Source organism: Trachemys scripta, chromosome 20 (assembly GCF_013100865.1).
Source record: "Trachemys scripta elegans isolate TJP31775 chromosome 20, CAS_Tse_1.0, whole genome shotgun sequence".
Classification (NCBI taxonomy): Eukaryota; Metazoa; Chordata; order Testudines; family Emydidae; genus Trachemys; species Trachemys scripta.
Genome location: NC_048317.1, coordinates 16,603,588 through 16,621,542, shown reverse-complemented (window position 1 = coordinate 16,621,542; position 17,955 = coordinate 16,603,588). Strand labels below are relative to the sequence as shown.

General features: G+C 46.9%; 1 long non-coding RNA gene across 1 annotated transcript in view; it reads right to left on the bottom strand.

The window, feature by feature from the left end:
* LOC117868322 overlaps window positions 1-16,257 on the bottom strand; it is a 29,463-nt gene extending 13,206 nt beyond the window's left edge. The window contains exons 1-3 of the long non-coding RNA XR_004643605.1: window positions 15,963-16,257; window positions 7,061-8,208; window positions 5,414-5,502 (exon numbers count right to left, since the gene is read on the bottom strand). This is a non-coding gene — a long non-coding RNA (uncharacterized LOC117868322). The remainder of the gene's footprint in view (window positions 1-5,413; window positions 5,503-7,060; window positions 8,209-15,962) is intronic.
* Between the last annotated feature and the right edge of the window lie 1,698 nt (window positions 16,258-17,955).

The following is a 17,955-nucleotide window of genomic DNA, read 5'->3' as shown; positions in this document are numbered from 1 at the left end:
TTATTCCAAATTTTCACCTGGCAGGCTGAAATCTTCCAGATTTTAGCTGCTAAAAGCCAAACAAATTTAAAACATTTTCAGTTTTTGGTCACCAAAAAAGTTTCAGTTTTTCAACAACAAAAAAACTGAGGGAAAAAGCATTAAAAATGGAAGTTTCCTGCAGAAATTTCCATTTTAATGAAAAAGCCATTTTTAGTCAAAAATATTATGAACAAAAAATCACAGCCAGCTCCAGCAATCAGACTCTCTTAAACCATGAGCACTTCAGCACCTTAGCTTTCCCCATGTTTCTGGAGAGTGCCTAGCACATCTTTAGGAGCCATAAAACAAACAAGGAGCAGGTACATTGTCCTATTTGTGCATAACTCCACTGTCACACATGGGCTATGGATAAAGGAGCAAATTAAACACTTGCTCAAGTACCCTATTGAAAATTTGACATAGTCTGAGCCCTCGGTAAAGTCTCCTGAGAACAGAGGGTCTTCTCCCTGCCCAAATCTCCTGGCCTGGCCAAACACCAAAGGGGACGTGGGGATTAGGAGCTGCTAAAAGATGGCCACAGGGCAGACTCAGAAGTAATTTTCAAAGTGCTTATATCTCTCCCAAGCAAGCAGTTCATACCCCTTCCCCTGCCACCTTTGCAAAGGAAGGAGGAAACTGAAGTGGAATTAACTCTTCTTCACTGGAGACCAGGTAGTGTCCCTGCCTCTGCCACACCATGTCCCTCGGCCCCAAGAAAGATGCTGTCAGATGTGCCCTTTTCTGGGGCATGAATGGCCAGGGGTTGGCAGAAGAGTGGAAAAGGCCGTTTATAACCCAGAGGGCTAGTGTCTCTGCTCAAAGCCACACAAAGCGGCTGACAGCCAAAACAACGCTCGGAACATTCAACAAATGACAGGGGAGGGTTTTTATGTTAAGGTTACTCTGTGCAATGTCACACAATAATATACACTCCTGCGATAAGGAATGTTAATAATACTTTGCTCTCTGCCAAGAATAGAGTCCCTATCTACAAACCCCACTGCTCTAATCTAGTGAAACAAAGGCAAATATATGAAAATAACAAACCCAGGAGCTCAGGAAGTATTTGAATTCAGGAAAGACTAAATATTTAGCTTGCAAGGCTCAATGTGTCCTGGAACATATGGGACACTCAAGGAACAGCCATCCATTGTCCCGGGGCTGCAGAGGGGAAAGCCCTCCTGCCATAGGATTTGCCATATCCTCTTCCCTTCCTCCTCCACCATCCTCGCCCATGGATGGACTCTGGAAATGCCCCACTGGCTACAACAGAGATGTGCATGCTGTGTGTCAGAGGGGGGCATTTTACAGTCAGGAGTGGTAGGGAAATCCATGGAACAGATCTGTAGCATATGTATGTAGCAAGCAGGGCTTAAATTGAGCCAGAGCTGTCCGGAGCGGAGCTCTAGTAAATATTTTTAAACCCGCAGGGCTGACACCCTGAGCCCTGGCACCTCCCACAGGGGTCTCTGTGAAATACTCTTTGAGAATTTAAGGCCAGGTAGCAAGTCATGGTGTTAACGTACTTACACCTGATATGGGGCCTTCTGGGTATCAGATGAATGATTAGATAGCAACAAATCCCTGTCCAACAAGGTCTACATCATTTTCACTAACCTCTGCTGCACAACACAGCCTCTCCGAGCTCCACATAGTCAGCAGGGATAGAACCTGGCTCCTTCTCCTGCACAGGCCCCTGCCACTTTGCTAAGGAGAATCCCCACTAGCTGTGAACAGCACAGGGTCTATGACACACAGCTGAGCCATATTTACTAGCAGGGAGTGGTGTACCCCTCCCCCACACATGCACTCATTGTCCCAGCCAGCAAAGGGCAGTGGAAACACACACACACTCACTCTCTCTCTCTCAAGATTGGATGTCTTTCTAAAAAGATACAGTCGAGCTCAGTGGTTCTCAAACTCATTTGATTGCCCCCACCCCCCTTCTTTGTGTCTCTCTGCCATTAAACTCAGACCCAGATGTGGATCTGGAACTTTCCAGGGTTCAGGGAGGGGGATGGTTTATGCATACAGTGAGCCTGTTTGCAGTGACCTGAGATTCATCAGAAGCTGTGAAATGGGCCCTGTGATGTGGGATACCTCAGGCTTTCTCTTCCTTATGGGGAGAAGTGAGAGACGTACGTTTTTCCCGTCCCCTCAGGCCATTCCTGGGAGACTCAGGTGCTTCCCACAAACTCCCACAAACTCCCCACCAAGGAGAAGCAGTGGCCTCCTTGGAGTCAAGGTGGGCACTATGTTCAAAGCTCGCTCTGCCCAGCCTCCCCCACTATATGGATCCTGTCTACGGGCCTAATACAGAAGCCATGTCAGGCCATTGAGATGGTCTCCCTCCCTCTTGCACTGACCAAGGAGTAGGCCCAGATGCCCAGGCAGGGAGGGCAGGACCAGCCCCAGGGGCAAGAACCACTTTGTGGGTCACCCTCTTATTTGTGCCTCCCATAAGGACAGAGATGTTACAGACTCAGGTCTCTTTCATGTCTTTGTTTGCAGCTGTGTTCACCGAGGCTCTTTGATTCTCAGCGCAGGGAGCTGGGTGCTGGCATGAGCGGCTGCACTCCAGATTCCCCTGCTAGGGTGTGTACAGAGCCAGATGAGGCAGATTTCCCCATCTACCACTGGGGTCAGAGTTGCCAGCATTTGAGAAAACTGTCCAGGCAAAATTCTTCGGCGAACTGGGGATCTGTCCCCGACAACAGTTGCTACAGAACGTGTGTCCAGAGAGACTGGTTTTGTGGCAAAGGCACAGAACTGGAGTTCGGGGGCTTTGGCTTCAATTCGTGGCTCTGCCACAGACTCCTGGGGTAACCCTTCTCAAGTCACTTAATGTCTCCATGCCACAGTTCACCATCTGTGAAGGGGGAATAATATGTGTCCTTTCACTGTCTTGTCTACTTTGATTGCAAACTTTTTGGGGAAGGGACTGTTTCTCACTATGTGTTTGTACAGCGCCCAGAACAATGGGGTCCAATCTTGTTTAAGGCCTGTAGGGGCTACCAGAAAGCACATAACTTGTAAGTAATAAGTTCCATACGACAATCCCCATATCAGGAACCCAAAACTCATACAATGTTCAGGCTATTCTTAAAGATCTTCTCCTCTACCAGCCCCCAAATCCACTAAGCCCTGCACTCCTCACCCTACATATTTTATCGTGAAGTCACATCAGTTCATGATAATGGAAGATACAAAAGTATGTGCCACACATGCCTCAGCATGGTAAAATTAACCACAAAACTAGGGATTGGAGACACTGAAATGTTCAGAGTGTGGGATCAGCTGGGACTAATGCCCTACTCTTTGCTCCCATGCTGTCTGCATGCTGACTGTAGCTGAAAGAAATGGTACCTGAGTCCATGGGAACAAATCATACCTGGACACTGATTCCGTAGCAAGAGGCCACTGTATCTGCATCTTAAATCAGAGATGCAGGACTATTATAAATAACACATGTCACCATGAATATATAGGAGTGGATTACACCAGATGTCCATCCAGTCCAGTCTTCTGTCTCTGACAGTGGCCAGCACCAGATGTTTCCAAAAGGGATGCAGGAAGCCCCAGAGAGGACAGTTATGCCATAAGATGCCTATGGATTTTCCAAGCTTTCTCCTGTTTTATACTATTTAACACAAAGAAAAGAAAGAGACCTGATGGTAACGAGTGGAGTGGATTTTCCCTGCTTTGCAAAAGTTCACCCATTGTTCAAAGCCAACACTCCCATCCAACATAAACAAATACTTTTGAAAACATTCTCATCCAAAACAATTGCCAGGACTTTTGATGTTTTAATGGTCCTTGCCCTCCCTGACTGTTTGATCATTATGTTTTACAATATTTTTTCCCCTTCCTAGCCACCCCTGTTCCTGCTGCCCCTGCTCTGGAATTCATGGCCTCAGCATCTCAGCTCTTGCATTCAGTGAATTACAATGGAAAGAATTTCATGGGCATTTATTTTGACTTAATATTGCTTCCTCTTCTTGCCTGTTTACACAGCCGCCTTTTCTTCACCAGTGCGACGGCTCCACGCGGAGGGGTCGCTGCCAGAGTTCACAGCTCACTTTGCAGCCTTGCTGAAAAGAGCGCAAGCCCATTGGAGGTTGTAACCTCCCAATTAAGCGGATCATCCCCTTCCTTTCTAGGATTCCCCTTCAGAGTTCTTCTGTAGGTCACTGCTCCTTCCTTGGCAATGACTGAATAGGTTTCTAAACTGGGTTTTATTATTACTTTATTATGATTGTAGTTGTGCCTAGAGGCCCCAACCAAGATCAGAGACCCATTATACACCTCTACCCCGATATAACACGACCCGATATAACATGAATTCGGATATAATGCGATAAAGCAGTGCTCCGGGTGGGCGGGGCTGCGCACTCCGGTAGATCAAAGCAAGTTCGATATAACGCGGTTTCACCTATAACGCGGTAAGATTTTTTGGCTCCCGAGGACAGCGTTATATTGAGGTAGAGGTGTACCAGGAACTGCACATGTAATGAGAGACGGTACCTGCCCCAAAGAGTTTAAAATTTAAATTGACAAGGTAAATGGGAGAGCGGGACCAGAGAGAGAGGAAGTGATATGCCTGGGGTCACAAAATAGGTCAGCAGTGGGTGGAGTACCCAGCTCTCCCGATTCATAATCTAGTACTCTAGCCACAGGACCACATAACCTCTCTAGGCTAAGCTAGGCGAGGTGAATCTAACTATGGAACTGCTGAGTGACACACTCAGCTCTGCTCTTCATTGACTTTGGAGCCCATATCTGCAGAGCCAGGAGCCAAGTAGGGGGTTGGTAATGGAACACTGTGAATTTGAAAGGGGATTCTTGTTAGATATGAGCCCATACTAGAACTATTTATCCTGAATTCCCCCTTTCTGTGTGAATCTTGCAGATTTGCATACAAGGACCTGGATCAGAACCAGCCCTGCTTTCCAAGCTAAATCCCAGTGAATGAGGTTTTACGAACCCAAAACAACCATGGTTTTGCACGTCTGCAAGGCAACACAAGAATAGGACAGCTCTGTTTCCTTGGCTTGAGTTTAGCATTACCTGGGGCACTACATTCCATTCTGGGCACCTCACTACTAAAAAGACAACAATAGATTAGAAGTGCATTAGAAGATATGAGCAAAAGGAATCGACTTAGGAGGAAAGATTCAAAGTGGACATGGTCAAATCTTCAACATTTGTCCCTACATTGGAGTCCAGATGGTAAACACCTTGGAGTCCAGGCCTGTTTGGAGCAGGTGTTTGATTCAACCCATTTGCAATAGTCAGAATATTTAATCTAAACATCTCAATGATGGGACCTTCATGGAAAAACCAAATGAAATGCTAGGCATGAACCATGATATTGAGAATTTTCTCCACATACTTTATTGCCAGTGAAGAACCTTTTGTGTCTGGAGGTCCTGAAGCATCAAGTACTTTTCCTGAGATATTGAACGATCCCTCCTGAATGTTCTGAAGACAGAGAATTTTGGAGAATCTATAATCTGGATTACTTTTTTCTAGGCTTCTTCAGTCCACTCAATAGTCACAAATAACAATACCTCTTCCTGCTTTTCACTGCCTCAAGGAACTGACCAAGGTCGTCTCAAAACGCATCCCTTTTTCATCATCATAGTTGATGATGAAACCTCCTTGTTTATAGCTCAGAGGGCCAAGTCCAGCTCCGACTGAAGTCAGCATGGTCCTTCTGTGATTTGTATTGCAGGAGACTTAGGAACCCCACCCCCATTGCGCTAGGCGCTATATAGACACAGAACAAAGAGATAGTCCCTCCCCAAAGACCTTCCAATCTAAGGATAAGATGAGAGACAACAGGTGGGGAAGCACAAGGCGGTAAGAAGGAAAGGATTCTGATCACATGATCACAGCATGCCAGCTGCCTAATTCTCTCATTGTGATGGCACTAATGGGAGCTGGACCAGGCCTAGCAAGCTGCAGTGTATCAGGTTTACAAACTCGCTCAGTTCTGTTTTGCTGTGTGCTGATGATATGTGATTTAGACCCCAATTCTCCTTTCCAATTCAACTCTGGGCAGTGCAACAACTTCAGCTACTTTGGACAAAACAGAGCAGGTCTGTAGGCTCTTCCTTAATGCACTCTCAGAACAGTGCTCAGTGATCAGGGCTAGCGACTCTATTAAATACCTGGGGGTGATAATTTACAAAGACAAAACGAGGAGTTTGCAGATCATTTATCTTCCCTTCCATCCTGGAACTCTCCTGCTGCGCAACACGAGCTGTGTCTCTAATTGGCGGCATTAATACAATTAAGATGATAATTTTGCCGTGATTTTGCTTTTATGTTACAAAGTATCACATTCAATATCCGATGTTAAATTCTATCATTATTTCTCTCCTTTGGGCTACCAGGCAAGTCAAAGTCTTGCCTTCAGACACCACAGTGTCCCTCGGATAGGGGCCTGTCTCTCGGTCTGATACATTTTTTCACACACCAGAGACAGTAGGGGTCCAAGGAGGGCAATGAAAATGATTATTTATTTGGATTTAAACACCGCACTAACTCACACCTTCTGAAAAGCATTAGGCATGGGGCGACAATTAAAAGCCTGGCACACAAATAATTAGAACATCAAAACCACATTGCGTATCTCCCTACCCCAGAGCCACAAAACAACGCCCCCCCCACCTCACCTACCCACAAACCAGCCCCTCCCACAACTACCTCAGCTCTCCTCAAAGGGCTGCCTCCCCATCTGGGCTTTGCAGCATGCCTGAGAGGTGAGCTGGCCCAGGTTATGTCACACATAGAGATGCAGGAGGGGAGAGGGTTGTAAATCCCAAAACTGAGAAGCCCTTCTGAATCCAGGCACCTCTGCTGCTTGCAGGATGGCATGGGGGTGAGAGGGGGCATTTCTCGACTAAGGAAGGTCCTAGACTACAGCCAGACTCTGAGGAGAGATGGTTTGCCTTAGAGAGGGGACATTATAGATGGGTACAAATTATAGATGGGTACAAATTAAAGGCAGCATGTGGCTGATCTCGAAACTCACCAGCCTCCTTGTAGAATGGTCCAGCTCCTATATGATGACTCCTCAAGCTGCATTCTTGTAAATGGGAAAAGAACCGCGGTCTTCTGAATTAGGTCGGGCATTCAGCAAGGACGTTTTGCTGCCCCAGAACTCTTCAATGCCATCATAGACTGCTTGCTTGATGAGACACTAATTAAATACATTTTACACATCTGCCTTGATGATAAGAACCTCACCAACACTGACTTTGCTAATGACATAGCACTAGTTGTGGAACCAATGGACGAGCTAGTTGTGGTTCTTAAAGCCCTGGGAAGCTCAGTGGCAAAAGTCACCCTGAAAATTAACTGGGGTAAAACCAAAATTCTTCTGGTTGAACATGAATATGCCAGGGGCTCTAGCCTATTAGTGAGCGACCACCCAGTTGAGATTGTCAATAATTTCACCCTCCTTGGCTCTGTTGTTGATTACGTGGGTGGCAATGAGAAACAACTTGAAGGCCACACTGCAAAAGCATTGTCAGCAATGGGGCTCCCCATTAAGAACATCTTTTGCAAATTGAACATCCTGATCCATAGAGAGATGAAGCCAAGGCTATATAATGCGTTGGTGGTCAGCAATCTGCCCTGTGAGACTGAAACATACCCCTCACTACCAAGCGTCTCTGAAAGATTAAATCAAATGGCAGAAATTCAAGTCAAATGAAGAGATCCATTTTCTAACATAACAAGTCCCGCTCTCTCAAACGGTCACCCGACGCTCTCTGTGATGGCATGGCCAGCTGCGCCGAATGCCTACTGACTTCCTGTGAGAATTATCTTCAACTTTGACCCAATGAAAGCGATATACCGGAATACCTAAAACACAATGGCCAGACAGTGTCAACAGACACCTGTCCCTCACTGACATCCTACCTTGTAACATGCCGGATTTAGCTCAGGACAGAACGTCGTGGAGGCACAGAGCATGTTCAGTGGCCTCCATGAGAAAAAGCAAGATGGTGTCAGACTGCAGCCCAGTGGCAAGAGCATGAACTCTTGCACTGCTGTTTGCCTTCTCCCGACTCGCCAGGCTAATGATCTCGGAGAGGAAGCCATTGGCTTATCTCTTCCTCCTGCCCAGCTCGAACACTGATTTTCTGGAAGCCAAACAAAGGCAATGGAGATTGTCTGGAAAGATAAACAAGGAACAGTCTGAACAACCAGGAAACTCAAGGGAAGCAAGAATTAAACATGGCAAGTAAACAAACTTATTTCTATGTCACTACAGTGGGGGGAGGGGGACAGAGATTCTTTCGGGCTGCTTCACCTGGGGCTACCGGGGAGTGTCTGAGAGCCGCCAGCATGCCACATCGATCATATGGGGAGTAACCTAACACGCTGCTTGGCTTGCTGTCTTCTTCTTTGCTGGAGTCTGTGCTTTCCTTCTCCCCCGGAATCCAGACATAACACCCCTCTGTTTTGGGGAGGTGCTGTCTGCCGAGGGGGAGGGGGACAGGCTGGGGTTAGAACGCCATTGTAATACATTTACAATGCTACTAGTGTTACTGCTCTCCAGGGAGCAAAGCCCCATTGTGCTGGGTGTTGTACAGGTTATAAGTCCAGTCCCCACAGCAAAGCACTCACAGAAGGTTTGGACATTCACCTAGGACCCAGGAATGCTCAGTTCGATTCCCTAGTCCACCACGGTCTTCCTGTGGGACCTTGATTTAGTCACTTACAGCTGTGCAAAGGGGGTGACAGCACTGCCCTACTGCACAGAGCAGCGAGGCTAAATAATTACAGCTTGTGAGATGCTCTGTTGTTATGGTTATGGGGATTATCTAAGTAACTTAGTTACAAAGACAGTCTAGGATTCTGACACAACTGCTGGATAAGCCGATAAATGAGGGGGGGAGAAGCAAGGCCATAGTAAAGATGGGAGTGTCGGCATAAGTACGCTGCCTCTGCGGCCAAAACAGTCACAGTGTTCTATGGGCAGCTCTGTTCCAGTGCTTCTCCGGGCCCCAGTTTCCCACGTGTTACATGAGGAGGTTTATGAGGCGGAACTCATTTATGTTTCCAAAGCTCTTTGAGATCCTCAGCTGGGTACTACAAGTACCCTCTCACGCTCCTGACGCCCCCAAATGACTTGTCCATGCGCATGTACACTGTGTGGAGGTGCTTACGTGGCAACGAGGGGGTTACCATCATTACCAGGCATAAGGAAGGGGACTCCTCTCTCCCGCTAGGTGTTAGCGCAGCTGCCAGGAATGGAGGACGCTGTGTGAGGCAGCCCAGCACCAACAGAACCTCACTGGGATTATGCTGCACATACAGGGATACAGGGTCAGATTCCCCAGGACAGGGGCTGGCATTTCCAGCTGATCATCGTGCTAAGCAGCCACTCCTTCTCCCTGTGCACAGGGTGCACCCCACATTGGTGTGCATGAGCCTCCCGTGACCAGCGATCAAGTAGTATCTTTTCTGCAGAGAAAAGGGGGTTGGCTAGATGGTAGAGAATGCAAGCCTGGGATAGGCAAGATGGGACGTAGTCCAGGGGAGTGGCAGGAAGGTTTGTGGTTGTCCAGCCCTTCGCTGCTGGTGATAGAGCCTTGGACTGGAACCCAGAGTAGAGGGTGGGCCCGGATTCCCCTTCTGGCCACTCACTGAGTGGCACAATCTGGGCAGGGAACTTGAAGACTGTCCGTGTCCATTTGTTTTAAGCACGGAGGGAATGGCTCAGCCTGGGCAGCGGTGTTAAGGACTGCCGGGGATGGCGCTGAGGGCTGGGATAGTACCCCACAAGGGGAGGAGTCTGGTGACTTGGCTGAAGGGCTAAGCCACAGAGACGAGGTGCAGCATCTCCTGAGGAGTAAGGGGGAGGGGGCTGCAGAATGGGAGAGTAAGACAACGGGCCAAGGAACCATGAGAAGAGGATGTCAGGCTGGCAAAGCTAATCTCCAGATGCAGTCAGAAGTAGGCGCTCCAGTTATGAGTAGCAGTCCCCGTGACAAAGACATTTAAAAATGGTTCATATTTTACTTTGCGTGGCAGTAGGCAAATGTGCACACACATGCATGCACAGGCGCACACACACACACCACAACCATGCACATGCACATGCTATGAACCTGTCTGTCAGAGGAACAGGAAGCTGTTTGCAATAGCTCCTTCACTGACTCAACAGACCTATGAACAATGGTTTTGCCAACCCCAGGACTCCCAAAATCATCAGATTTTAACATTCATATGATTTGGATCCTTGTCCTGATGGAGCCTTTGGAAGTCACATGTTCATGCTTTTCTCCACAACTGGCAAGGCTCTGTGATGGGGCAGACGAACCCCACCGCAGACAGGAAGGGGTTAAAGAGCAGCCCTGGGTTCGGCTAGCTCTGCTCTGCTCCACCTGTGCTGAGCGCTGGATTGAATAGGAGGAAAACCCAGCAACTGGGGGTTGTATGGGAACGAGAACAGAGACCTGCACCTGTGGGGGGGGGGTGGATCCCCTCTTGGACCAGGGACTGGCCCTCTGGAGCCTATAGGAGGAGCATAGACCTGAGTTGGAGGGTTGATCAGAGGGGGAGTATAGACCTGGGTTGGAGGGCTGATCAGAGAAGAGCCATGGGACCGGTCGCTAAGCAGGAAGATAGGCTATAGATGCTGGGGGTGCTATAGATCAGAAGGGTGCTGAAGGCTGAGCCCAGCTGGAGTGAGAATTCTTTTGTTTGGTGCATTTGTTGGACTTGGACTAAGTGTTTCTATTACCCCAGAAAGGGTTGACTGCTTTAAAGTAGCTTAGCCAGAAGGACCAGTCATCTCTACTGCTGGAATAGGGTGAAGATAATTGTGGGGAAACTGAGGGAGAGCAGCTGCATTGCCACGTGCAGCCTTCAGGGCGCATGCTGGGATAGCAACTCAGTGATAGCTCCCAGCTTCCTTTTCATTAACAGCTGAGATGAGATTCAGCCAGAATCACCTGACTCTGGGAGCAGGGGCTTCAAGAAAAACAAAAAACACCGTGAGACCTGCGATAAATTTGTCCTGCAGAACACACATGTTTCCTGCTGATGCCTAGCCCTTTATAGCCCAGTCTCCCAAACAGAACATCACTGTGGTGCGGGTTAGGTATTAGGGTGGTGGCCCTGTACAACCGGCAGCGTTGTTCCCACTGCAGCTCAAGCCTGAATAAACCATTTTTGCAAGAGAAGGAGGATAAAATAATTAATCAGAAATAACTAGCGATTGTTCCTGCATTTCCCAGGTTCACTGCACTGCCACAGTCTGTGCGCCTTTCTCCAACAGCAGGGGCGCTGGAACAATTTCTGTAATGGGGGTGCTGGGAGCCATTGAGCCAAACTGTAAACCCTGTGTGTGATGGAAACCACTTCAAGCCACGCGGCACCTCCAGCACCCCTAGTTCCAGCACCTGTGCCCAAGGGAGTTCTTTTATGAGCTGGATCCCCAGTATGCATCTCCCCATTACTCAGTAAAGAGAGTCGAGGAGACATTGGGTTTGAACGGTTCCTTCCTCTTCCTCCTCTTGTGCATGCAGCGATGGGTTCTGCTGAGCAGGCCAAATCTATCCAGAGGCAGGTTTAATAACACTCACATTCAAATCAATCTCCTGGCTCAGACTATATGAGAACTGCACTCACCTCCGCAAGCCTTTCGTCCCTTTAGCCAAGGTTCATTTCCATAATCCCCAGCTCTAAAGGAACTGTTCCCTCTTCAGTATCCCCCAGTTCCAGGTAGGGTGACCAGACAGCAAATGTGAAAAATCGGGACGGGGGTGAGGGGTAATAGGAGCCTATATAAGAAAAAGACCCAAAAATCGGGACTGTCCCTATAATATTGGGACATCTGGTCACCCTAGTCCCAGGGCAATCTTTCAATGAAGAATTAAACTAAATGATGGTGCTGCTCATTACCCCAGCTGCTAGCACTGCTGGGGCTCAGAACTTAGGGGGCAGCATCTCTCTGGGCCTGTAGTTACTACAAGCAGGAGACTGGCCAACGCAGGGAATGGCCTGGCAATGTTTCTAGGCACAAACTACCCACAGAATAACTGCCAGATAATTTATAATAATAACTGTTCTCTGCACTTTTAGAGCTCCTGTCACTCACAGCACTGTCAGACATTAGTTAAATCAGACAAATCATACACCTAGACACCATGGGAAGCCACTGAGGATTATTATCCCCACTTTACCAATGAGGAAACTGAGGCATGAAGCAGTTAAGTGACTGGCCCAAGCCTACACATCAAGTCAGTGTCAGCATCTGAAATAGACCCTGAAGTCGGAGTCCCAGCCTCAAGCACTAACTACTAGACACCACTAGACTCCCTCCAAGTGGCTTGTCCGATGCATTATTAAATCACCCCCATAAACCATAATCCCCACACAAAGAGGATCAGATTTTGCTGTTTGTCACTGTTGAGTTTCACTGTTCATGCCAAGGGGGTTTGTGCTCGTTTGCTGCTCAATGCCCATGATCCCTGAGAACCAGTGGGGAAAAGCCACTGTTAATGCAGGATAGGATCATCATTTCGGAGGAGCGCTGCCCTGCCCTGAAAACAGGGCTCTCTGCCCACCGGGAGTTCCTTCCTGGCCTATGCAATTTCTTTCTTCATTCTCAAGCCCTAGTTCTGATGAAGGGAACCAAAGACTCCCACAGCCTCCACTAGAAGTGGGGCTGGGTTTAATATTTACTTCCTTTCTCCCTGGTGTGTGACTCTGTAACAGACATTAGATGTCAGTGGTGTCCTCATCCCAACAGTGACTAAAACCGATCATATTTGGGCCCAGGTATGCTAGGTCTGTGAAGCAGGACCTCTCTTCTTTTTGATGGTGGCTGCCATGTTGTTTTCCAGAGTCTTAGCTTTCATTGTTTTTTAAAAAAGGAAAATGGCTGCAAAGGGAACCTGTAAAATATGACACATGTATAATGCTACAATGTGCCTGAGTCTGCAGAAAGCCGGAATCAGCAGCTTTGAGAGGCGTGTATTGCCCCGTTCATGCCAACGGAATGTTACTGAAATGCCCAGTGGTGATCACTGAAATGTCACCATTGTTCATCACGTCACTGCTGATCAGATCCATAGAAAGCAGAGGGATGATCATAACCTGAAGATCTGTACAGTCTAATGGAGTGACCTTGGTTCTGAGGAATGAGTGGGTGGGCAGTTTGGAGAGTTAGCACTGCCATTTTTTCCCAGTCTGACCCATGCAAAAGGTCGTGGGAAAGGAATGGAGCCCAGGTGGCAGAGCCAGCTAAGAGGGAGCTTATCCAACAAGGTCTAGCAGGACATCCAGCTTCCAGAGCTGCAAGGACCTGGTCTGATGTGGTGGGTGTGGGGCCAGCTGGCTCCTTTACCAGCTTTGGTGGCTACTGCCTATTCCACTGCTGGTGGCCACCTGTAGACTCAGGCAGACACGACAGTGTTAGTTATACTTGGGTTACATTTTCAAAGGCAAGTGACATTTCTTTTCGTTTGTTGCAAATCCAGCCCTGTTTTCTGTCCACTGGTCATTTAGAGAGCAGCCCTGATTCCTACAAATCTGTTTGTTATTCACAAATACTCGCCAAATAGTTTGGGGAAAACCTGTTCAATCTCTGGGAACTTTGCAGACTGTTCTGTTTGACCATTTGTTCTTCATGGCATGTGACTGGTCACTTAAGGCATATGGTATTGAGTCTGCTCCCTGATTGGATGACTGAAACCTATTAAAGAGGAAAGTAGCATGTCCAGGAAGGAAAAAGTCAACAAGGGCTAATACCAGCAAGAGGTGGTGCTTACTTCTGAGGAACATCACAGAAATACAGCCAAAGCAGAGATGAGTCCAACCCAAATTGCCACAGACTTTGAGAAAGTTTGATTCCAGATCTGAATTGTGCAGCCATTTTTAGGTCAAATTCACAAGACCCTGGGGAAGTTCAGCTGAAAATATTTAATCTCCATGGGATACAAGGTCCAAGCTACCAGTGAGACACATCCACTCAAGTTGGGAATCTGGTCAAGAGTCCCCCTTCAGTCATGTGGGTTTGACTTGTATGCCATTTGGCCTGCCATTTTATCTCTGGGCCTTTTGAACACGCCCAGGATCACGGCTGAGTTTCTTTCGCTGCCTTGATAGAACATGAAAAACAACACATTCCTGTTTTATCTTCTTTCTGACTTGAGAGTATTTATATAGTGTGTGCAAAGCATGAAGGGTAATTGCATGCCAATGACAATGCAATCTCCCAAGCCACACAGCAAGTTTGCTTTTCTTGAGAAGTCAGTGGTAATGAGAACTCACCCAGCTGTGAGATAAGAGGTGTAAGCAGAAAGTCCAGTGAAGGCAAATTGCCAGCTGTATTTGAGCTTAAGCCAAGGTGGATCTAGCCCTAAGAGTGACCAAGAAGTCACAGAGGGCACTTTGAGGCATAGGCCTTGTGCTAGGGGGAATGTTCAAGGCAATTTGTCCTTGTCCTTCAGCTGTTAAAATGCAGAGGCTGGGCAAAATGAGTATAAACCACTACCCAATCAGATCGACCATTTACACAGCCTCGGTAAAGATGAAAATGGAGACACGAGGTGCAAGGCAGCAGAAAATCAGCCCCTATGGATGTTCCTCAGCTTGTGTAAATCACCATACTAACTAGATATCTTTTTTGGGTGGGATTACGAGTTTGGTTGACAAAGGTAATAGCATTGATGTCATATTTTTAGACTTCTGTGAGATATTTAATTTGGTTCCACAAGGCATTTTGATTAAAGAACTAAAATGATATGAAATTAACATGGTACACATTGAATGGATTAAAAACTGGCTCTCAAAATGTAATTGGAAACAGGGAATCATCATTGAGTGGGTGTATTTCTATTGGTTCTTGTCCCTATACTGGAAAGAAAAAATGTAATCATCACTGATAAAATTTTCAGATGGCCCAAAAATTGGAACAGTGGTAAATAATGAAGAGGACTGGTCACTGATAACAAGCAATCCAAATGCTCTGTAAGATGGGCACAAGCAAACAAACCAAATATAAAATTATACGTTGGAACAAGGGATACAGGGCATACTTACAGGATGGGGGACTCTATCCTAGGAAGCAGGGACTCTGAAACAGATTAGAAAGTTGTGGTGGATAATCAGCTGAACATGAGCTCCCAGTGTGTTGCTGTGGCCAAAAGGAGTAATATGATTCTTGGATGTACAAACAGGGGAAACTTGAGTAGCAGTAGAGAGGTTATTTTACCTCTGTATTTGGCACTGGTGCAACCGCTGCTGCGTCCAGTTCTGGTGCCCACAATTTAAGAAGGATATTGGTAAATTGGAGAGGGTTCCAAGAAGAGCCACAGCAAGGATTAAAGGACTGGAAAACCTGCCTTTATAGTGATAAACAGATCGAGCTTCTTGAATCTAACTGAAAGAGAAGGTTAAGGGATGACTTGATCAGTCTGTAAGTACCTACGTGGAGAAGAAACAATTGATAATGGGCTTTTCTGTGTAACAGAGAAAGCTATAATGCAATCTGATGGCTGGAAGCTGAAAGTAGACAAAATCAGACTGAAAATAAGGCACAGTTTAATAGCGAGGGTAATTAACTATTGGAACCACATACCCAGATGGATTCTTCACCACTGGCAATTTTAAAATCAAGATTGGATATTTTTCTAAAAGATCTGCTCTAATTCAAACAGGAATTAATTCAGGGAAGTCCCATGGCCTACAGGAGGTCTGGCTAGATGATCATAATCGTTTCTTCTGGCCTTATAATCTCTGAGCATAGACCTACGCAAATCAATGGAGTTGTGCCAATTTATACCCTTTGGACTCATCTCTTGGGTTTCGCTGTGAATTTTATGCCTGTCTGTCTTTATGTACAAATGCTGGATAATAGAGATGGGCACAGTATTAATGTTCTTATTATTTAAAAAAAAAGCACCATATACCTGACTCTGCTGTTTGCTTGTTCCTGATCTCCCCTTCTTAGGTGCATAGAGATAGTTTGTTGTTTGAATTCACCAGAAATAAAATATTTTGCTGAGTCATATTTCCTCACCCTGCAATTACAAAGCAATGGAGGTCACAGGCCACACTTTCTTGCATGGGTATAATCCAAGGTCTCTTTTCTTGTTCATTGCACATAGTTCCATTCTGCTTTCTTTCCGTGTATTTCTTGCTCTGTGCAAGTTGCTTTTCTCTCCATTTCCTGTTCCTCTCTGATAATTACACCACAATCTAGTGGGCTTCTGCCCCACCCTCTGCTTTTAGCAACTGCCTCTCAATTCAGTTCGGACACTGCTTTACACTCTTTACCTGCTCTGGGTAAATCTCAGGGCCTTCTGCATGCGTGCCACCAGGGTTTTGAAGCTGTTCCATCAGGTGGTGCTATTGCATAGGGACAAACATGCATCTGAACTTGGGCTGACATGCCTTGAGTACCTATCAGCCTCAAGAGTTGGTGTGATTTCTGGCACAACAGCCTCTGTGCTCAATTAATTCCTTTAAGGTGATTTTGTTTTGAAGCATGATTTATGGTTTTTAAAGGGAAAGCACAGAACTGGATATGATCCTGCCAACTAGGGCGAGGCAGCAATATGCAAAACCATCTATTAGCCAGCTGCTGAATGTATGTAAACAAGCCCTCAGTGATTGTGTGCACACAAATACAGATCAGAGCTACCCAGCCTAGTTTCTATCCACAAAGGAAACTGTGTATCTGGTTCTTTGAGTTGGACTGTGGTATTGAGTGGGCAAGTCCAGCAAAAAAGAGTCAGCTTCTTATCCTGTTTGCACGCTGAGGTCCGCTCCACACACACACTTGAAATTGTTTAACAAATTGTGGGGTTTTGAACCAATTTAGTTAGACCCAGAGGAAATTCTTGTGTGGACACTCAGTTCAACTTAAACCCGGTTTATATCAGTATAGCTTGCATTGGTGGATCTACAGGTGCAAGCTACACTGAGCTAAGTAGTTTGACACCAATATAAGTGTTCCCACAGCGAGTGGGCACCCATTTTGTTAAATCAGTATAACTTCTGTGTGCAGACAAGGTTCTATAAGAGGATAGGAATGGGCCATGGTGAATTGGACCATCTATTTTGTGCTTATACAGCCCCCACACCAAAGTATCAGAGTGTCTCACAACCTTGAGTGTATGTAGGCTCACAACCCATTGTGAGGCAGAGAAATCCCCTTATCTCCACTAAGTGCTAAGGCTCAGACCCTCAAAGTCCATTGATCTCAATGGGAGTTAGGCACCAAATAGTGTTGACCATCTGATCCTAAGTGTCTTGCCCAAGGGGACGCAGGAAGTCTGTGGCAGACCCAGAAACTGAACGCAGCTCTTCTAAGGTCTGAGCTAGCACCTTAATCACCAGCTCCTTTCCCTGAGGCTGAGGATCCATTGGGTCTGGTATCCAGGCCCTGGCGGTGGCTTGAGGAAAAGGGAACCGCATCACCCCAGTGATACACCTGACAAATTGTACAACACTATACCCTGTGGCCGAGCCATGGCATATCCGCCCCCTGAGCCCAGCGCACCATGGGGTGATGCTCTGAGGCATGGGCAGTCAGCATTTGGGTCATTTTTTCCTCCAAGCTGCTGGAACTGCCATTGTGCCTGCCACTTATGACTGTCAGTTTTCCGCACTGTCTCTTTATCTGAATCTCACTGCAGTGATTTGCCTCAATAATAGCTCTCCAAAACGAGTTTCTCACACACATGGACACTCACATCCACACTCCAAAGCACTGACGTGATTGTGCGCGGCTGTTTCTGTTCTAGTGCTCACATCCCAGCTTTGCATTCCCGGCTAGAAGTGCTGTCCTGCTCTCTTCTCTCCGAACTCATTTCCCCTCAGGCATTTTCCCCTCAGGACAGGCTGAGGGAACTGGCCTTATTTATTCTGCAGAAGAGAAGAATGAAGGGGGATTTGATA